At 33.7% G+C, this 20,068-nt stretch overlaps 1 protein-coding gene across 1 annotated transcript in view; it reads right to left on the reverse strand.

Moving 5' to 3' along the window:
- The window catches only part of LOC124541035 (zinc transporter foi), a 47,655-nt gene that overhangs the window by 20,999 nt on the left and 6,588 nt on the right, over positions 1 to 20,068 (reverse strand). The window lies entirely within an intron of this gene.

Below are 20,068 nucleotides of genomic sequence, written 5' to 3' on the forward strand. Positions count from 1 at the left end.
CTGACGCAAGACTTGTTATATTAATACCTATTCGTCGACGCATCATCGTTGGCCGTGACGTAGGCACACGTAAGGAAAACAAATGGAGACTGCAGTCCTCTATGGAGGTCATGTGAGAACGCTGTTACGAACCAAACTCTATGGAATCCTCAACAATGAAACCTTTTTTATTACCTTAACACACATATAAAAGTAAATAAAAAAATATATTTAAATTTCGAATATGGAATCGTTACTAATATTATAAATACAAAAGTATGTCTGTTCGTTATGCTTTTAATTTAATTGGTTAAGTAATTATAATGATAATTTGCATACTACGTCATTTGGTTTACAGAAAAAGGCATAACTTATATAAAACTTGCCTCAGTGCCTCTCATATAGGCATTTACTTCGTGGTAGCGCTTTGTGCTAGTCCGTCTGGGTAGGTACCACCCACTCATCAGTTATTCTACTGCCAAATAACAGTACTCAGTATTGTTGTGTTCCGGTTTGAAGGGTGAGTGAGCCAGTGTAACTACAGGCACGAGGGACATAACATCCAAGTTCCCAAGGTTGGTGGCGCATTGACGATGTAAGGAATAGTTAATATTTCTTACAGCGTCACTGTCTATGGGTGATGGTGACCACTTACCAATGGCCCATATGTTCGTCCGTCAACCTATACCATAATAAATAAAATTTTAACAAAAAGAAAAACCGACTTCAAACAAAACACTATTTTAAAACAAATAAAAATGCACTAAAAAGTAATAAAAATAATTGCATATTTAACATATTTTTGAGAGTCCTCCTAGGTAAAATGAAATGAAAAATATTAGACTACTTAAAAGTCGATTTACGATTATATAACGTAGTTATAGTTATTGTTATATTTGGAGCCGGTGTCAGCCAACCTATACTATATCTATCAAAATTAAAATTATCAAAATCGGTCCACCCAGTAAAAAGTTATGAGGTAACAAATATAAAAAAAAAAAAAAAAAAAATACAGACGAATTGATAACCTCCTCCTTTTTGAAGTCGGTTGAAAAAATAATATGAAAACTAGTATTAATATACAATTATATCATATTATTAGCATTATAATTGAGAAAAATATTGAAAATCGACATTGGTAGATTTTACGATCGGTTGGTTAAAGTTGCCTTGAGAATATTATTCAATGGTGGATTCGTTTGACACCACGTGGGTTTTTCAGCGTTAAGTGCTAATGGTATTCCTCTGTACTTTTTTTTAATGGGTACGCCACTCCGAGGTCCCGGGTTCGATTACGAGTCAATGCAGAAAGAGTTCATTATTATTCTATGTTGTCTTTAGTTGGGGTGTTGTGGTAGCGTCGTTACTTTTGATCTTCCATAGCACAAGTGCTTTAGCTACTTACATTGGGATCAGAGTATTGTATCTGATTTTGTCGAATATATATATAAATATTAATGGCTGTATAGAAATCGATAGGAAAATGGCATATATCTGATGAAATTATGGCAAACCTTTTTAAATGGGACAGAATCCAGTAGATCTTTCAAACAGTTTATTACTTTAGATTTTCTTACACATAACGGCACATTCGACAAAGTTGTACAAGTGAAAGATATGACGTTCCACTTTACACTCACACGCCAAATAAAACGCAACGCAACGCGTTATTTCAAATTACGTTTTATTTACACTCGTCTTAAATTTATAATAAACTATTGACCCGCCCCGACTTCGCACAAGTGCAATACTGATACTAAATATACTACAGAATTTGTTTATTTTTTTTCTACGTCAAATAGAAACTTCTAAATTTATCAGTGTTTCTTTACTATATTGTCAATGTATTATATACAAAAACCTTCCTCTAGAATCACTCTATCTATTAAAAAAAACCGCACCAAAATCCGTTTCGTAATTTCAAAGATCTAAGCATACATAGGGACAGAGAGGTAAGCCACTTTGTTTTATACTATTTAAAGATACTTTTGATTCTTTCTCTAAAAAATATATGTACATAGTACATATATTTGTTCTAGAGGATATAGAAATATCATGTAGATCATATACGCGATAAAACCCGATAAACGGGAAAACTTTCAGTATGTAATGTAGGATGCAGGATGTAATTTGATGTAATTTGATGTAATTTGATGTAATTTGATTTATTATTGTTATCATTATTTTATTTTACATAATGCTTTTATCTTCAGATTTTATATTAGGTTAGATTAGTTAATTAATATATTTAATTAAATTCATATCATTGTATTCAAATTGCTCGAATTCTGTATTATTTGTAAGTGGAAACTTATTTGGTATCTGTATTATCTTTTTCAATCATATATTTGTGTATTATGTTACTGTTTGTTTCCCAAATAGAATAAATAATAAAGTAAACCCAAGCTCTATTTTTCCCACTCCTAACCTTAGACCATAGTTGCTCATTTACAAATGATCTTTGAACTTACTTGCTTGTCATATCCTATTATGGAATATTGATTGTACAATATATCGTTGTCAGTGAACTTTATGTTTATAAGAAAATTAAAAGAAAAGAGGTTTTAATTTTCATCGAAAAAAATTGAAATAACATTTCACGAGGCTGAAAATAATTATCAAATATGGCTCCACTTGAAGCGAGCGTAGTGAATTAGAAAATAATACGTAATGACCTTGAAAACAATTAAAAACCGGAAAATATATGAATTACTTTATCGTTACAATTTCATACATATATAATTATATGTCAGTTTTATTGTGATTTAATACGATTTAATTATTCACGATAGTTAATCAACCGAAGCGATTTGTATTACATAATATAACACGCGCCATTTCTTTACCTATATATACATATATAATGTACAGTCGGGGTAAGAAAAGGTTCGTCACCTTAAGATCTATTTTCGTGTGCTCAGTGTGAGCGATGATCTGGTTTACCGATCGAGAATGACATATTGCGTCGCAATGATTTGATGTTTAGATTCAAAAGGTACTAAGAGCTTAAGACTTGATAAAGGAATTAATTTGAAAACTGACGAAGGTTTTCTTACTCTGACTGTACATATACTAACATGTTTGATGCCCTGGCTGATTTTGGTCACTTCGAGGAATCTCTTGAGTAACCAGTCAACTACATACAAAAGAGTATTTGCGCACAGGTGTACTACAACAGCCTGCAAATTTCCCACCGCTGGACTAAGGCCTCCTCTCACTTTTAGAAGAACGTTTGCAACATATTCCACCACATTGTTTCAATGCTGGTTAGTCGAAAACGCATGTAGCAGAAGTTTAGAGCACGAGATGAATTATAAACACAAATTAAGCACATGAAAATCCAGTGGTGCTTGCCTAAGATGCACGCGTTCTAACCACTGGGCCATCTTGGCTTATTTGATGCACATTCATAATCAAATTAACAGACAAACAAATTCAGCCCTACCTGGGTTTTGAACCTCGGGATCAGTGGCGAGTAGGATTGCAATACGGAAACACCGATCCAGTAATCCGGGGAATCCCCTACCAATTAGGTATTATTTACAGTGAGTTGATAAAACTAAAAAGTTTTAATTATAATGCAAACTCATTATTATGATAATCGTGCCCTCAATTAGACAGATAAATCGAATCATAAATACAAGACTTGTTTAATACTCCATACATTAATAAAAAAAATTTTACTAATTACCTATACTACTTACTACATTTTAAGATCTGGTCCGATCCGACCGGTTTCAGAATCTGATCGGATGCGACCGGAATGAAAATTACGCCGGATTTGAATCCCTAGTCGCCAGGCATTAGGTCAATGAGGCAATCGAATTACATAATATATCATTAATTCATTACATACCATTGTAAATATGCCTAAAAAAAATACTAATTACTATATACACGTGTCTCTCCAAACATATATAATTGTATGTTGATAATAATTTATCGTATTTACGTTACGCGTGAGAAATAATCGTTTGACAAACAGAGAAAGAATGGCACTTAACTGTTGTCTTTGCCTATTTAAAAAAAAAAGATATTATTATAGCACAGATGATAACATCATTTTATAACAAACAATTCTTTAATAATATCTGTATACAACGATAAACGATATTTGAATTTAGAACGAAAACAAATTCGAACCTTTCAAATAAAAAGAACAATACGGAATTAATTATATTGTTAAAACGATTAAAAAAAAAAAGTAATTCAACGTCAGCCCACTTGAACACACCGCGTCCGCGAATTGGTCAACGGCCAAGGTGAATGGTTTTCAAGATCAGGCAACACTAAAACGCCTAAAACCTAAAACGGGAAAGCTTATATAATTATAGCATGACACAACTAGCATTGGCAAAATTCGTAAAACCGATCGCATCCGAATTGAGTACGCTATCCCAAATTATCAATATTTATTTTTATGTGAATATGATCTTTACACAAACGTAATAACTTGTAATATCATATGACCTAATATTTTCGTCAATTTGACACGTCGATTTACATGCACTTGCTTTCTCGGGTTGAACTGACGCGAGAATCTATAGCGACGAATAGCGTCGAATGGCGCGATAGGGAGCTATTTCTATTGGTTGTGTGATTTTACCGATGCTACATCCAAGTTGTGTCGTACTATACCATGATCTTAAATAGACGAATGAAAAATAACAATTTTTTTAACTGACTTTACAAATTTGCATGTGGGATAATTCTACTAATTTTATTATAATATTTACGATACGTTCCTGACCCTAACTGGATCATTGTTAATTGTTAATATACATTATTATTTTAACAACAAAAACATATCGTAACTTATTTACCGTTGTCTGTTCGTATGTATGCTTTCTATCTTTGACATTTTAAAAAGATTATTAAGACTAAATTAATAAATAAATCATATTATTAAAAAAAATACAGAATTGATAACCTCCTCCTTTTTGAAGTCGGTGGAAAAGAGTACTTTTTAGAAAGAAACGACTGCACTTAGGCTCGGATCCATCATAGGACACTATTTACTGTAAATAACAGCATTGTAAATGCGAGTTTCTTGCCGTTTCTTCTAGCTAGAAGCTGCTTTCCAAAACGGTGGTATTTAATTATTGACGATTCAAAAACGCTTCATTGTGAAGTTAACTTGAATAAAATTAATTCCATTTTGATTTGATTTGACATTACGCAACGGATTTTGATGAGGTTTTCAACGGAATGTTTAATTCGAGAGGTAGGTTTTTATATATAATACATGGACAATATGATAAATAAAGACTGATCATTTTAAAAGATTCTAATGTGATGTCGTTAATAAACAAATTCGTGTAATATATTCTTTACGGATACTTTATTTCGTGTATCGTATATACTATATATCTATATTTTATTTCGTACATTCGATAGTTTCAGCTACAATTACACTACACAGCATCCCTGGTAGGAACACGTGTATTGTAATCGATGCCTCTACAAATTCAGACATACATACTGACATACTATATTTTGATAATAAGATACTCAAACAAAAATAAGATTTCCCTGAATTAATCTCAGAATCGAAGGTACATCTATTTGAAACCTGACGAAAAACTATTCCAAACATTGAAATCGGACCGAGCAAATCTTGATATACATATACCTACACTAGCAACACGCCCCGGCTTCGCACAGATTCAATACTGATACTATTAATTATACTACAGAATTTGTTTCATTACGACATCACATTAGAAACTTCCAAAATTATGAGTGTTTTTTTATTCAAAAATCTTTCTCTCGAATCACTCTATCTATTGAAAAAAACCGCATCCAAATCCGTGGCGTAATTTTATTTAATGCTATTGGTTGGCGGACGAGCGTATGGGCCAACTGTATGGTCACCACCGCCCATTGACAATGGCGCTGTATGAAACAATAACCGTTCCTTACATCACCAATGCGCCACCAACCTTGGGAACTAAGATGTTATGACCATTGTGCCTGTAGTTATACTTTAAAGATCTAAATATGGGGACAGACAGCGGTGAGCGAATTTGTTTTATGCTATTTAATGACGATAGCACATTAAAAGTAAAAGTAACAGCCCGTAAATTACCCACAGCTGGGCTAAGGCCTCCTCTCTCATTAAGGAGCGGGTTTGGAACATATTCCATCACGCTGTTCCAATGCGGGTTGGTGGAATGCACACGGGCAGAATTTCGATGAAATTATACACATGCAGACTTCCTCATGATGTTTTCCTTCACCGACGAGCACGAGATTAATTATAAACACAAATTAAGCACATATATATATAGTGCTGCTTGCCTAGGTTTGAATCCAAAATCTCCAACCATCTCTGCTCCTCTATACACATATAGTTACATATAGTGTATACTAACGGCAAGGGCAGAGATAAATAAACAACATTGACCTTGAATCGATACTGATCCACAATAGATACGTGAAAAAATGGCGCTTTGAGTGATGGCGCTGTTATTATCGGCACTGAGGAAACAAATATTTAAGTATATTATATTTAATCAATTGGTATTTGTAATAGGGGGCGAACAAGCAGGAGGATCACCTGATGGAAAGTGATTATCACCGCCCATGGACATCTGTAACACCAGGGGCTTGCAGGTGCGTTGCCGGCCTTAAAGGAAGAATTACGGTCTTTTCTGAAGACAAATCAAATGGAATTCTCTTAAATTTTTAAAACGTCAATAAAACACTACTATTTTGGAGAGCAGCCTCCGTAACGGCAAGTAACTCGCATAGTTAGCCTTTTTAAATGAACAGATTTACAATGCTGCTTTTCACAGTTAGTATTTGTATTCATTGAAAATTCGTTAGGTCAGAGGAACGGACAATTTAGAATTAATATGAACTAGTAGTCACCAACAGCTTCGCTCGGGTTTTAGGGCGTTGGTTGTTATGAATCGGGCAAGAAAAGTGGATTATGTCCTTTCTTAAATTCAAGTTTGCTTCATATCAAATTGTTTGGCTGTGAAAGAGCGTCAGACAGAAACACAGAGTTACTTTCACATTTACAATATTAATATAGATAATGTTCCACTGGCAGACTTAAGAGATAAAAGCGGATCGTTCGAGTTATATTATGGTTCACGAACACAATCAAATGAGAAGGAAGATCCGAATGGATATCAGAGCTTTACGCTCTTTCCGAGGCGAATGAGATGAATCTTAACTCCTTCCATTGAGACAACAACAACAACAGCCTGTAAATTCCCACTGCTGGACTAAAGGCCTCCTCTCCCTTTGAGGAGAAGGTTTTGGAACATATTCCACCACGATGTTCCAATGCGGGTTGGTGGAATGAAAATGTGGCAGATTTTCGATGAAATTAGACACATGCAGGTTTCCTCACGATGTTTTCCTTCACCGTTGAGCACGAGATTAATTATAAAGACAAATTAAGCACATGAATCAGCGGTGCTTGCCTGGGTTTGAACCCGCAATCATCGGTTAAGATGCACGCGTTCTAACCACTGGGCCATCTCAGCTCTCGAACTATCCATATATTAGTAAAATTGGGGCCTAAGCGAACACTCCCACTGAGGGCCCTACAGTCTTACAGACTAAAGCGTTCAACAATACAAATCACCTAAATCAAAACACGCTGTATAACACGTACATGCGTTATGATCACGTGTCAGAGTATACCTTGTTTATACAACTTGTTCGCGCCAATAATCGTTCGTGTGATAATATTAGAAAGACGAGAAATGTAACTTTTGTAACCGTAGCCTAATTTAAACAAAACCGTGAACTGTAATGGACTTTGGACTTTCTTGTTATGAGACGCATCGGACACGAAGACAAGTTGTATTCTATATTATATGTTTAAAAGATTCTTTTGTCTATACAACTGGCTGGTACTAAAAAAATAAACAAAAGCGCGCCAATTTTAATTGAACTGTCATTAAATTTTCTTTTTAGATGTTTTTTCATTTAGTCTTTTAAGACAAGTAACTACTTCAATATGTTCTATTAGGTATTAGAGATATCTAAGTAAATATTTTTTAAATGTTTAACTGAAAAAATCAAAATCAAAACAAACTTTATTCAAGTAGGCTTTTACAAGCACTTTTAAATCGTCATTTAACAATTAAGTGAATCCATGACCGGTAGGTTCTACCGAAAAGAACCGGCAAGAAACTCAGTAGTTACTCTTTTTCAACATTTACAAAATACAGCCATATTAGTTAAATACAATTACATATATATGTAATGTAACTCCACGCTTTTTCATCATCTACAAAATCATGTATCGAATGATATGCCTTTTTTACAAAAAACTACTAAACCAATATACATAAAACTTATACCAGAAAATAATGGGCATTTTAAGGTTTCATTTACAATAAAACCTTTTTAAGAATCTAAGGATGTTATGCAATAGTATTTAGAGATAAATCACATCCATACTGTTCTTGACTGCTCTTAATCGAACACGAACACGATCGACAAACACGAGAAAGTGATAAGAGACATTATAACATTTTAAAGTGTAACCGTTAATCGATTTACAATATTTCACGAGCGACATACGCTCTTATAGAATCGAATTATAATCAAAAAGTTTTTTACCATTTCTAATGAAGTATGAAAAGCTGATAGTAACACATACATTTCAATAAAGCCCAATCCTTCCTGAATACTCGATAATTATAAAATACCATATATGTATATTACATACTGGCGACCGCCCCGGCTTCGCACTGGTGCCATGATATGACATCACAGTGGAAACATGTATTACATAAGTATGTAAAGAAAAAGATATTTTTTATTATTTAAAGGTATTACAGAAAGGCATTGCTGTTTGCCGGTAAAAATTGGCAAGACAAGGTACCCAAGAATGTTTGCACTTTACAAGTAAATACATTGATAAGGACTAAAATTAAAAACTCAAATAATATATACTGGAAATGACTATTATATACATGAAATAGCTTTTTATACCAATGACTATTTTAAAAGATTTTAAAGATGAAAAATTCGTTTTTCCTCCGATAATTTATAATATTTCTTTAACACTTACCGACTATCATATAATCCAAGTCAACGCAAAATCCGTAAACACAAAACAAATTCAGGGGTCGAAGATCATCCCACGACTGATTGAGAATGACAACAAACGACATTTATATACGAAAAATACGCGGGATCAACTGACCAATGCGGAAGCAGGAAGGATGAGTTTTTACGACAATTCCAATTTCAAATTACGCTCCATTAGGCGAATTGTTCGCGCCCTCTTGTTGAGTTCGAATTATATTCGTTTTTTTTTTTTTCTTAAAGGCAATTAAATGATGTGGAACAAAAAGGTTTTATATAAGCTTTTTTCTTATTTAATATTCTATAGATTACAAGATACAGGATATTATACTATAGGATAGAACTACAGGGCATGACATCTAGCTTAGTTACCAATTTATATCGTATCGACTTTGTAAGGAATGGTTTATATTTCTTACAGAGCCAATGTCTGTGACTGTGATTAGGCTGTATATAATCGTTTATTTACAGCAGCAGCAACAACAACAACAACAGCAAGTAAATCTCCCACTGCCTGGCCTCCTCTCCCTTTGAGGACAAAGTTTGGAACAAATTTCACCACGCTGTTCCAATGCGTGTTGGTGGAATACACATGGCAGAATTTCGTCAAAATTATTTGCATGCAGGTTTTAAACACAAATTAAGCACATGAATATTCAGCAAGGCTAGCCTGGGTTTGAACCCCCAATCATCGGTTAAGCACGCGTGCACGCGTTCTAACCACTGGGCCATCTCTTTACAAGTCTACCTATATTAAAATGAAATCATAAAAATGTTACATTCGAGAGGGCTTAGTAAGAAAATATGAAACCGAATAGAATAATAATTTCAAATGTGGCAACTTATAATTTCAAAACTTTCCTTATAATATAAATGTGAAAGTAACTCTGTCTATCTGTCTGTAGCTCTCTTTTATTAACGTTTTTTTAACGTTTAAGTTTACATGTCGTAAACTAATCTAATTAAGAATAAATAAACTAACTATTTAGGCTCCCAAACTATTAAAAAAAACTAATAATACCGACATTTCTGAACACAATTATTTTTAATATCTGATCATGCATTATAGCAATTTAACGTTACACATTTAATGACAAAATTAATAGAAAATTACTGCGATTGTTAAATTAATTTTGTAACGTTCATCAAATATTAGAGCTCGGTTACACTTGCGCAAACCGTTAATGCTGCGTTCACACAAAGTCGAAACAACTTCTATTTTATTTGACGAATATTTTAACAGTTTTTGTTAGAAAATATGAACATTTTATGCTGTAACATCAAATAAGCAACATAATTAACCCTGTTTAATTTTGTGATATATTTCACTCTATCTATACATATAATAAAATAGGAGTGTCTGTATGTAATTTTAATATAACCCTTTTTTATTCAATCCATATGTATGTATACACGATACATATACCAAAATAACATTTTTTACAGTTTTTGTCTCTCTGTCTGTTTGATCCGGCTAATCTCTGGAACGGCTGAACCAATTTTGACGGTACTTTCACTGGCAGTACGCGTGGGAGGTCGCGGGCACAGCTAGTTTTAAATAAAGTAGTCCGTTGTCAGCTGACACTGTAGTACGTTATTTAGTTTTTTTGTTAAATTCAATCAATCAATGTTTCAATCTATCACCCCTCCAAAATTTACCAGGGGGGAAAAGCCTAAGAGGGTTTTTCCAGCGAGAAAGTAAAAGTGTACTGAAACGAGCTGATGATGACGATTGATGATGATGGATTTGGCTATTTAAACTAACCAGTAAGAAATAAGTTTTATTTCTAAATTCTGCAAGTCAAAGGCATTTCCGGATCCCACAGATTCTCAACATTTAGTCGCAGTTAAGAATCAAGAAAAAAAAATATTATAATAAAACAATCGTTAATTCGTTCTTAATTCAAATTAAGGACATAAACGAGTCTTTTCAAAAGTGTTATAACCACATATTTTTTTATTACAAACATCCTTTTTAACGTTTAAGTTTATATGTCGTTAAGTAATTTAATTAAGAATAAATAAACTAACTATCTAGACTACATAACGCTGCAAATCCTGATGTTTTGGGTTCAAACCCCATCGAATTTTCTATATTAAGAACAGTAACAGCCTAGACTCTAGAATTCGAAAGTGTGTTAATTTCCGTGCCTTGTTAAGCATATCAGGCCGTTTTTTCTGCCTGTTCTATTCGCCTGAACTCTTTCCGATACAGTTACAATTTCCCCTACCATCCTCCATCCATCCTAATGGGAGAAAGGGTGTCCGCGTTTGCTCACACGCTTGCGTACCAAACAACCTACAAAGTTAGCCATTAAAACCTCCGTGGACTTGAAAATATGACAGCGACATTTCCACAGGTGAACTTAAATGGTTAAATATAATAAAACTTTGGGAGCCACTGTCTGACTCGCATATAACACCGTGAGTAAAGTTGGCAAACGGCCGACTGGGTCGGATTATGTCAATATAGTGAATATTTGTATGCGAGTTCATTCAGTATTGCTTCGAATAGATTCTTAGAAGTTCAAAGATACACTACACATCATCCTGGCATTCTTCTCACTTATTTTTCAACCGACTTCAAAAAGGAGAAGGTTATCAATTCTTAAAGTTATTCATTTAAGGATATTTACCATGTTTGTTCGACATTACCAACGAATGTCTTGTACACGAGACAGACGAAATATGAGACAACATCACATACATTACTCTGATCCCAATGTAAGTAGCTAAAGCACTTTATGGAAAATCAGAAGTAACGAAGGTACCACAAACACCCAGACCCAAGACAACATAGAAAACTAATGATAATCTACATCGTCTCAGCTGGGAATCGAACCCAGGACCTCGGAGTGGCGTACCCATGGAAACCGGCGTAAACACCACTCGACCACGGAGGTCGTCAAAGGTTAGATGTTGATAATGTTAGGACTACCTCCTTTCTCGTACGTTTGCTGCGTAAACACCGGTCACCACTACTATTGTCACTTTCACCCCTACCATTGTCAGTAGTTATATTTATTTTATGTACACTCGACACTTATCAATTCGTCTGTATTTTTTTTTGACACCGTTTCCATATATAACAATAAAGACTTATATTTTTCATTGCATTGTACTTGTATTGGACTCTAAAAATATTTAGAACAGGCAATTAATTATTTTTATTACTTTTAAGGGCATATTAATTTTTTATAAAACAGTGCTGTTTTTAGTCGGTTTTTATTTTCGTTAAAATTATTTATTAATTAGGCAATCTATCGAAGCTGTCAAACTTTCAATCTATATTAGAAACATCCCTTTCGTTGCCAATACATGCATTTGGTAACTCAGAGTAATACCTTTTGTTGTTACACTGACTCACTCAATCTTCAAATCGAAACACAAGAAGAAGTTTGTTTGTCGGTAGAATAGAAAGACATTAAGACTTGAAATTAATTATTCATTTTGTTAAAAATCTAAATCTAAATAAACTTTATTCATGTAGGCTTTTACAAGCACTTTTGAATCGTCATTTAACAATTAAGCGAAGCTACCACCGGTTCAAAAAGTAGATTCTACCGAGAAGAACCGGCAAGAAACTCAGTAGTTACTCTTTTTCAACATTTAAAAATACAAAGTCATATTAGTTAAATACAATTATATATGTATGTAATGCCAGGAAGTCAACAGGTGTTATGCTGCGTTTTAGGGGTAACGTCTGGGTTAGGTATAAAAAAATACTTCTCAAGGGGTCTTAAACGCCTTTTGTACGTAATTTCACTAAAAACATATATTATGTCAAAAATATAATTTATACCTTATATGTTTTGATAGCATTCAATAAAGTAAGTTTCTACTGGTAGTTTTTTTTAAGAATTATATTAACAAAAAAAAAATTCTATATTATACAGTATAAAATAGAGAGAGACAGAGATAAATAGAAAGGGAAAGGTAGCTTTCCTTAACTGTACTGTAAGTACCGTAAGAAGAACAATACTTTACGACAAATTATTTTTCATGTCAAAAATTTCCATCAACACAACTCTATATTGTATATAGTGATAACATTATTAATTATATGATAATTTATGTATGTATGTTTGTCAATCGGAAGGCACGAATAAATAACGTTTTCTTATCAATTTTAGTCACGGCTAATATACTGTCAGTGACGAGCGAATAACATCAGCAAATGAAAAAAAAAATTCGTAAGCATTATTCGTAATTTCATAGCCAATCACAAAAAAAAAGAATAACCTAACGCTTTCCGAACGTTACGACGGACAGTGTCAATACAAGATTACACATACGATAAAAAAAGCGTGGAATTAATACTCGTTGACTTCCAGGCGGGATATATTACATACATATATAATTGTAATTAACTAACATGACTTTTTTAAATGTTGAAAAAGAGTAACTACTTATTTTCTTGACGGTTCTTCTCGGTAGAATCTACTTTCGGAACCGGTGGTAGCTTCACTTAATTGTTAAATGAAAATTCAAAAGTGCTTGTTACTTTTATTTCATATACATATTATATATAACATTATATCAGTAGACTTATATTACTCAATACGAGATATAGATAAGAAACCGCAACGTCAAAAATCGAACCTGTGACCTCCGTCACGGTTATAATTCATTGCCGACCATTGTTATTCAATACATCATAATAGACGTTTCATCATTTGACGTGTACGATACGACTTTCCTCAATGAAAACAAAATGGCGACCGTGACATGTATTTGTTACATTTCCGATTTGAATATTTACTTGACGTTTTAATAATAACAGATAATTAATAACTCGCCCCGGCTTCGAACGGGTACAATAAAGGTAAATTTAAAGTAACAGCCTGTAAATTTCCCACTGCTGGGATAAGGCCTCATCTCCCATTGAGGAGAGGGTTTGGAACACGCTATTCCAATACGGGTTGGTGGAATGCACATGTAGCAGAATTTCAAAAACGCTTCATTGTGAAGTTTACTTGAATAAAATTGATTTGATTTGAATCACTCTATCCAATGGAAACGCATTAAAATCCGTCGCGTAATTTCAAAGATCCAAGCACACATAGGGACAAACAACGATAAGCGACTTTGTTTTATACTACGTGATGATTATTAGCCTAGATAGGATCGCTAGTACATTATCTTTTCGTTTGTTATTAATAAAAATATATTGTATATCATCTTAGTCAATGAGAACCAACCTCTTACATAAATAAATAAACAATAAATATATTGGACGTCACATACATTACTCTGATCCCAATGTAAGCAGCTAAAGCACTTTTGTTATGGAACATCTGAAGTAACGACGGCACCACAAACACCCAGACTCGAGACAACATAGAAAATTTATGAACTTTATATACATCGACTTCGCCGGGTATATTAAACGTAATAATATCTATTTATTTATCTTGGTGTAAAAATATTACATCAAAGAAGTATAAACGGGAGAGCTCTATAAAAATCGCTGTGACATCCTATTCAGTAACAGCTTGTAAATTTCCAACAGCTGGGCTAAAGGCCTCCTCTCCCTTTGAGGAGAGGGTTTGGAACATATTCCACCACGTTTTTCCAATGCGGCTTGATGGATACACGTGTGACAGGATTTCTTTGAAAATAGACATGCAGATTTCCTCACAATGTTTGATTCACCATCGAGCATGAGATTCGAGAAGAGAATTACAAACACAAATTGAACACCTGAAAATCTAGCCTGGATTTGAACCTGCAATATTCTTCGGACGTGAATACATTATGGGAACAAAACTGACATCAGTTTGGTCGTTTAAATTTACTGTTCATCCAGGTATCAGCTTCTGCGCGATAATACAAATCAATTCGTGCAAGATACATAAATTTTACCGGAAGTCATAAATAGTTGTAGAAACGCTCGTATATTCTAGGATATTGATCGCGCAATAATTATTGCGTAAAGCCTCAATGTTCGTATCATAACTTCAAAAACATCGCCAAACATATATTCTTATACCCTATTCCAAGCATAAAAGGACCAGAGCTGAATAAACGACATTTGACAGCGAATCGACGAGACATCATTGGTCGAGAGCCTGTCTGTCTGTCTGCCTCGCTTTCAGACCAAAATTACTGGTCCGATTTAAATGAATTTTGGCACACAAATAGTCAAGAGCCTTAGAAAGGATTTAGGCTACTTTTTAATTGGAAAAAAAAGTGGTGTAAACAAAGAGGTCTTATCAAAGCAAGCAAAGCCGCGGTTAGCAGCCAGTCTACGATGTTAATTATGAATTTATACATAACGTTTTGAACGCCGAGCTGTTATCGGAACTTGGGAAGAAAAATTAAAGTGGCTATAAGTAGTCAAGTGGTATAGTGTTGTATAACAAAGATACTTTAATAAAGGACTGTTAGTAACGAAGATATTAGCTAATTGTAAGGAAGTCAGTATATTTATCTAAGGATAACGTGATACACTACAGTAAAAGTGTTTTATCTTTTAGAATCTATATTAATATTATAAATGTGAAAGTAACTCTGTATGTCTGTCGCTATTTCACGACCAAACCGCTGAACCGAAATTGATATGAATACCTGTTGACTTCCAGGCAGGATACATTACATACATATATAATTGTATTTAACTAATATGATTGTATTTTTTAAGTATAGAAAAAGAGTAATACTGAATTTCTTGCCGGTTCTTCTCGGTAGAATCTACTTTCCGAACCGGTGGTATCTTTACTTCATTGTTAAATGACGATTCAAAAGTGCTTGTAAAAGTCCACTTGAATAAAGTTTATTTGGATTTTGATTATGATGAAATTTGGTATGAAGCAAACTTTAGCTCCAAGAATGGACATAGGCTACTTTTGTGCCTGACACATGACAACCAACACCAAAAAACGCGGGCGAATACCGGTAAACTAAGTACTGTCGTGATCTATAAGCAATAAATTCGATATCAGAAATATTTCCCAAAAAAATCCAAAAAACATCGTTTTTCCAAAAAATCCGAAAAATGTAATCATTGAAAGAAATCGTGGAAGAAAGTCTAAACTAATTATAAACACACGCACACTCGATGTATCTTTTAGTATGCGAGATATTTTTATGACTTATGACGCGATACATTACTGGCCCACTGACCTACGCCAAATCGAACACGACACACCCAGACAGCATTGGACGATAACACATTATTATATATAGAACATTATATAACACTCGGCAATGAAAAAAAAACATATCACGAGTAGAATTCAGTAATACCGACATTTGTTCGTTTTCAAGGATATATTAAGGCTGTTCCAGACATACTTGTTCTGTTATCGTTACCGGTTTTAACCGGTTAAGTTTGGATTTTACAACGACGTCCGGTCAACTTATATGACGCAAATATGCGAAAAAGTTTATTGCTATATATTTCTTTATAATCAGCAACTAAAATATGCTCACTTACCAGTATGTACTATTTTCCATAATATAGTCAAATAAATACTGCGAATGAAAATTAATGTATTTTTTTTTTCAATTTAAAGATCTACGTCAAATAACTAAGACTTAATTAACATGTAACAATATTCGTATTATAGAATTAGCAAAAATAACAAAGAGATTCCACATCTTGACCGTGCTGATTACTCGTTACGCTGGATCGCAAAGGTGTGGCTGTTGCATTACACTTAATCGCAAATATTTTCGATCGTCTAATCTTCTGCGAATCCAGCATATTCAATTCTCGGTAAAAAGACTCGATACCATGTAATCGAACCTCCTCACTTTTTAATATTCCTGGTATCACTAACATAAATAACTTATGTAACTTTAGGTCTTTTTAATTTTATATATTATGTACTAGTGGTCGCTCGCAGCTTTGCTCACGTTTTAGACAAAAAAAGTAATCTAAGCAATGGCTTAGATTAATGAAAGAAAGAACTCCAACTTGAACTCCAAGAACTTGAACTCCAAGAAATGTCTTGGAGTTCAAGTTTGCATCATATTGAATTACATCAAATTCGATTCGTTGGTTTTGTAGGGAAAGAGCAAAAGATAGACAGACAGACAAAGTTACTTTCACATTTATAAATTACATTAGTATAGATTTCAATAATGTCTTGATACTTTTTTTAATTTTGTTTCGTTTAATTATATTTATTTTAGATTTTATTCGTAACTGCCTAAGATTTTCGTCAGTATACGTTTTTAATATTTGATTTTACGTATGTTTGTCTTTTTTTAATTTTAATAATATGTGTCTAATTACCATTGGAACATTAGCTGATAAATGTAATTTTGTATATTCATATCCCATAAGTTTATCTTATTGTTTGTTTCCCTAAATTAAATATTGGGTAGAGATCGCAGCAGCATTAATCCCGCATGGTTCCAGTTACAAGAGTATACTCTTGAAGGTACCCAAGTCGTACCGGTTCGGAAAAACCGCCGGCGAAAGCTGATTCTACAGTGACTGTGCGAAATATACAGTGTCATAGAAAAAGTAAGTATCTGGGCCGTTCTAACATATGTGTACCAATATTATAAATGCGAATGTAACTCCGTTGCTCTCTAACAATCAAATTACGGAAATGTAATTTGGATTACAGCAAACTCCAAGGAATAATAACAAGTTTTTCGTACATTTTTTACTTGGTGATACGGCTCTGTGCAAGCCCGTCTGGGTAGGTGCCACCCACTCCTCAGTTATTCTACCGCCAAATAACAGTACTCAGTATTGTTATGTTCCAGTTTGAAGGGTGAGTGAGCCAGTGTATCTACAGGCAAAAGGGACATAAAATCTTAGTTCCCAAGGTTGGTGGCACATTCTTAAAACTTGAGAAAAGCCACGGGTTATAACTAGTTTTAAATAAATGTTTTGATTTTGTTTGAATGTTTATGAAACGCCAAGTTACAGAAATAGGATTTGCAAAGGCTGTAATATAATTCGTATATGAGAACTAGCCAAGTCAGAATTTAGACAACAACATATTATCCTAAGTTATGGAAATAAAGTATGTTTTATGTACTTATAGATACATTCATGACTGGCCATAGTACTTGGCACCCATTTAGATCTCACTTGTCGTTGAAGTCAACAACCAAGGCTTATATCTTAATATTGTACTTGGCTCTCATTTTACATTCATGTTTTTAATGGGATATGATATTACAAGTTATTACGTTTGTGCAGAGATCATATTCCTATAAGAGATAAATATTGATAATTTAGGATAGCGTACTTAAGTAGGATGCGATCGGTTTTACGAATTTTGCCGATGCTACATACGTCTAATTTGTGTCGTAGGATACATCCAACTTAACCAATTAGACATCGTCAACGTAGACTATGAACTTGAAAACGATTATGAGAACAATGTATATTATTGAAATGAAGCCATTCTAAATGGATTTGAAGTTGTACTCCTAATAACGCTACCTGTTACAGGTAAATCCTGTTACACGGTGGTTGGTCAATCTTTTAAGTACTTTGCATCAATCACTTAATTGAACCATTAATGTTATGTAATCATAGAAGTAAAATAACAACACTTCCTAACATTTATCATAGTTCCTTAAGAATGTGTGTTAATACCCCATATACCTATAGGCCAGTAGTTCCCAAACTTATTTTTCTCGTGGACCACTTTCCAAATTTTATTGATTTCTGTGGACCCCCTGCTGCTACATTTCTACCACAAAGTCGCCAAAAAATAAAAAATGTGTAGCTTCTGAGTCCTGTCCCTATATTCCGATAGGTAAAATAAAAATGAAAAATAGTACATTTTCTAACACTTTACTTATTAAAAGAATATAATAACAAGAAAAAAATAATAAGGTAACATAACTATGCTTACATTTTTGAGACCCCCATTATGTCTCCCGTGGACCCGTGGGCGTCTACCTGGACCATTTTGGGAAACACTCCTATTGTCTATCTCTTAGGCAAGTATGAGGTTAACTATACGCTGCTATAGGTTAGTGGCATAAATTACATGCAGGTTTCCTCGCGATGTTTTTCTTCAACCACTATAGGAATTTCAACAAAAACAAACACAGCCTGTAATTTTCCCACTGCTGGGCTAAGGCCTCCTCTCCCTTTAAGGAGAAGGTTTCGTACATATTTATAGGAATCTATAGGAATTATAAAGTTAATGTTGTCTTAAATTTTCGCGATTATTACACATTTAAATAAAACTAGTTATTACGGATTTTAATCGCGTATATTAATTATTTTGGACATCCCGACGTTTCGAGCACTTTACAGCGTTCGTGGTCACAGGTATATATACAGTCTAACCGTGACCAATGTGGGATGTCCAAAATAATTAATATACGTGATTAAAATCCGTAATAACTAGTTTTATTTAAATTATAAAGTTAAATTAATGAAAATTCAGTAGTCAGTCAGCCTGACTGAGATGGAACCAGATTATTTCATTAAAAATAAGGATTCATCGGTCTATCTTTTTCTACTCTCCATCCTTCATGATATGACGAAATAACCAAAAAAAAAAGCGTGGAGTTAATACCTGTTGACTTCCAAGCAGGATGTATTAATTTAAATAATTAAACAATACATGACTTTGTATTTTTGAAATGTTGAAAAATAGTAACTACTGACTTTCTTGTCGGTTCTTCTCGGTAGAATCTATTTTCCGAAACGGTGGTAGCTTCACGATGACGATGACGATTCAAAAGTGCTTGTAAAAGCCTACTTCAATAAAGTTTATTTTAATTGTGAAAATCTTCGATCTGATTATAAGGGAACCAGTATTGAGCAGAAAATTTACAACTGTTTTTTACTTATTTATACCTCATTATTAAAATCGTAAAATATTTTATTTTAAGAAAATTCACACGATTGTATTCAGACACACAATACATACCACATTCAAAAATAGCTTTTCAAGTCGACGTGATCGGCGCTGAATTGTGAAGAATGGAAAGAATTACCCTGATGAATCACAATTCCGGTTCTCTGGACCCAAAAATAATACTGGACAACCAACGGTGGAACCAATAAAAGTTCATACATATTTTAGAACTTTTTTTTCAC

The sequence above is a fragment of the Vanessa cardui genome, chromosome 27, assembly GCF_905220365.1.
Source record: "Vanessa cardui chromosome 27, ilVanCard2.1, whole genome shotgun sequence".
Lineage (NCBI taxonomy): Eukaryota > Metazoa > Arthropoda > Insecta > Lepidoptera > Nymphalidae > Vanessa > Vanessa cardui.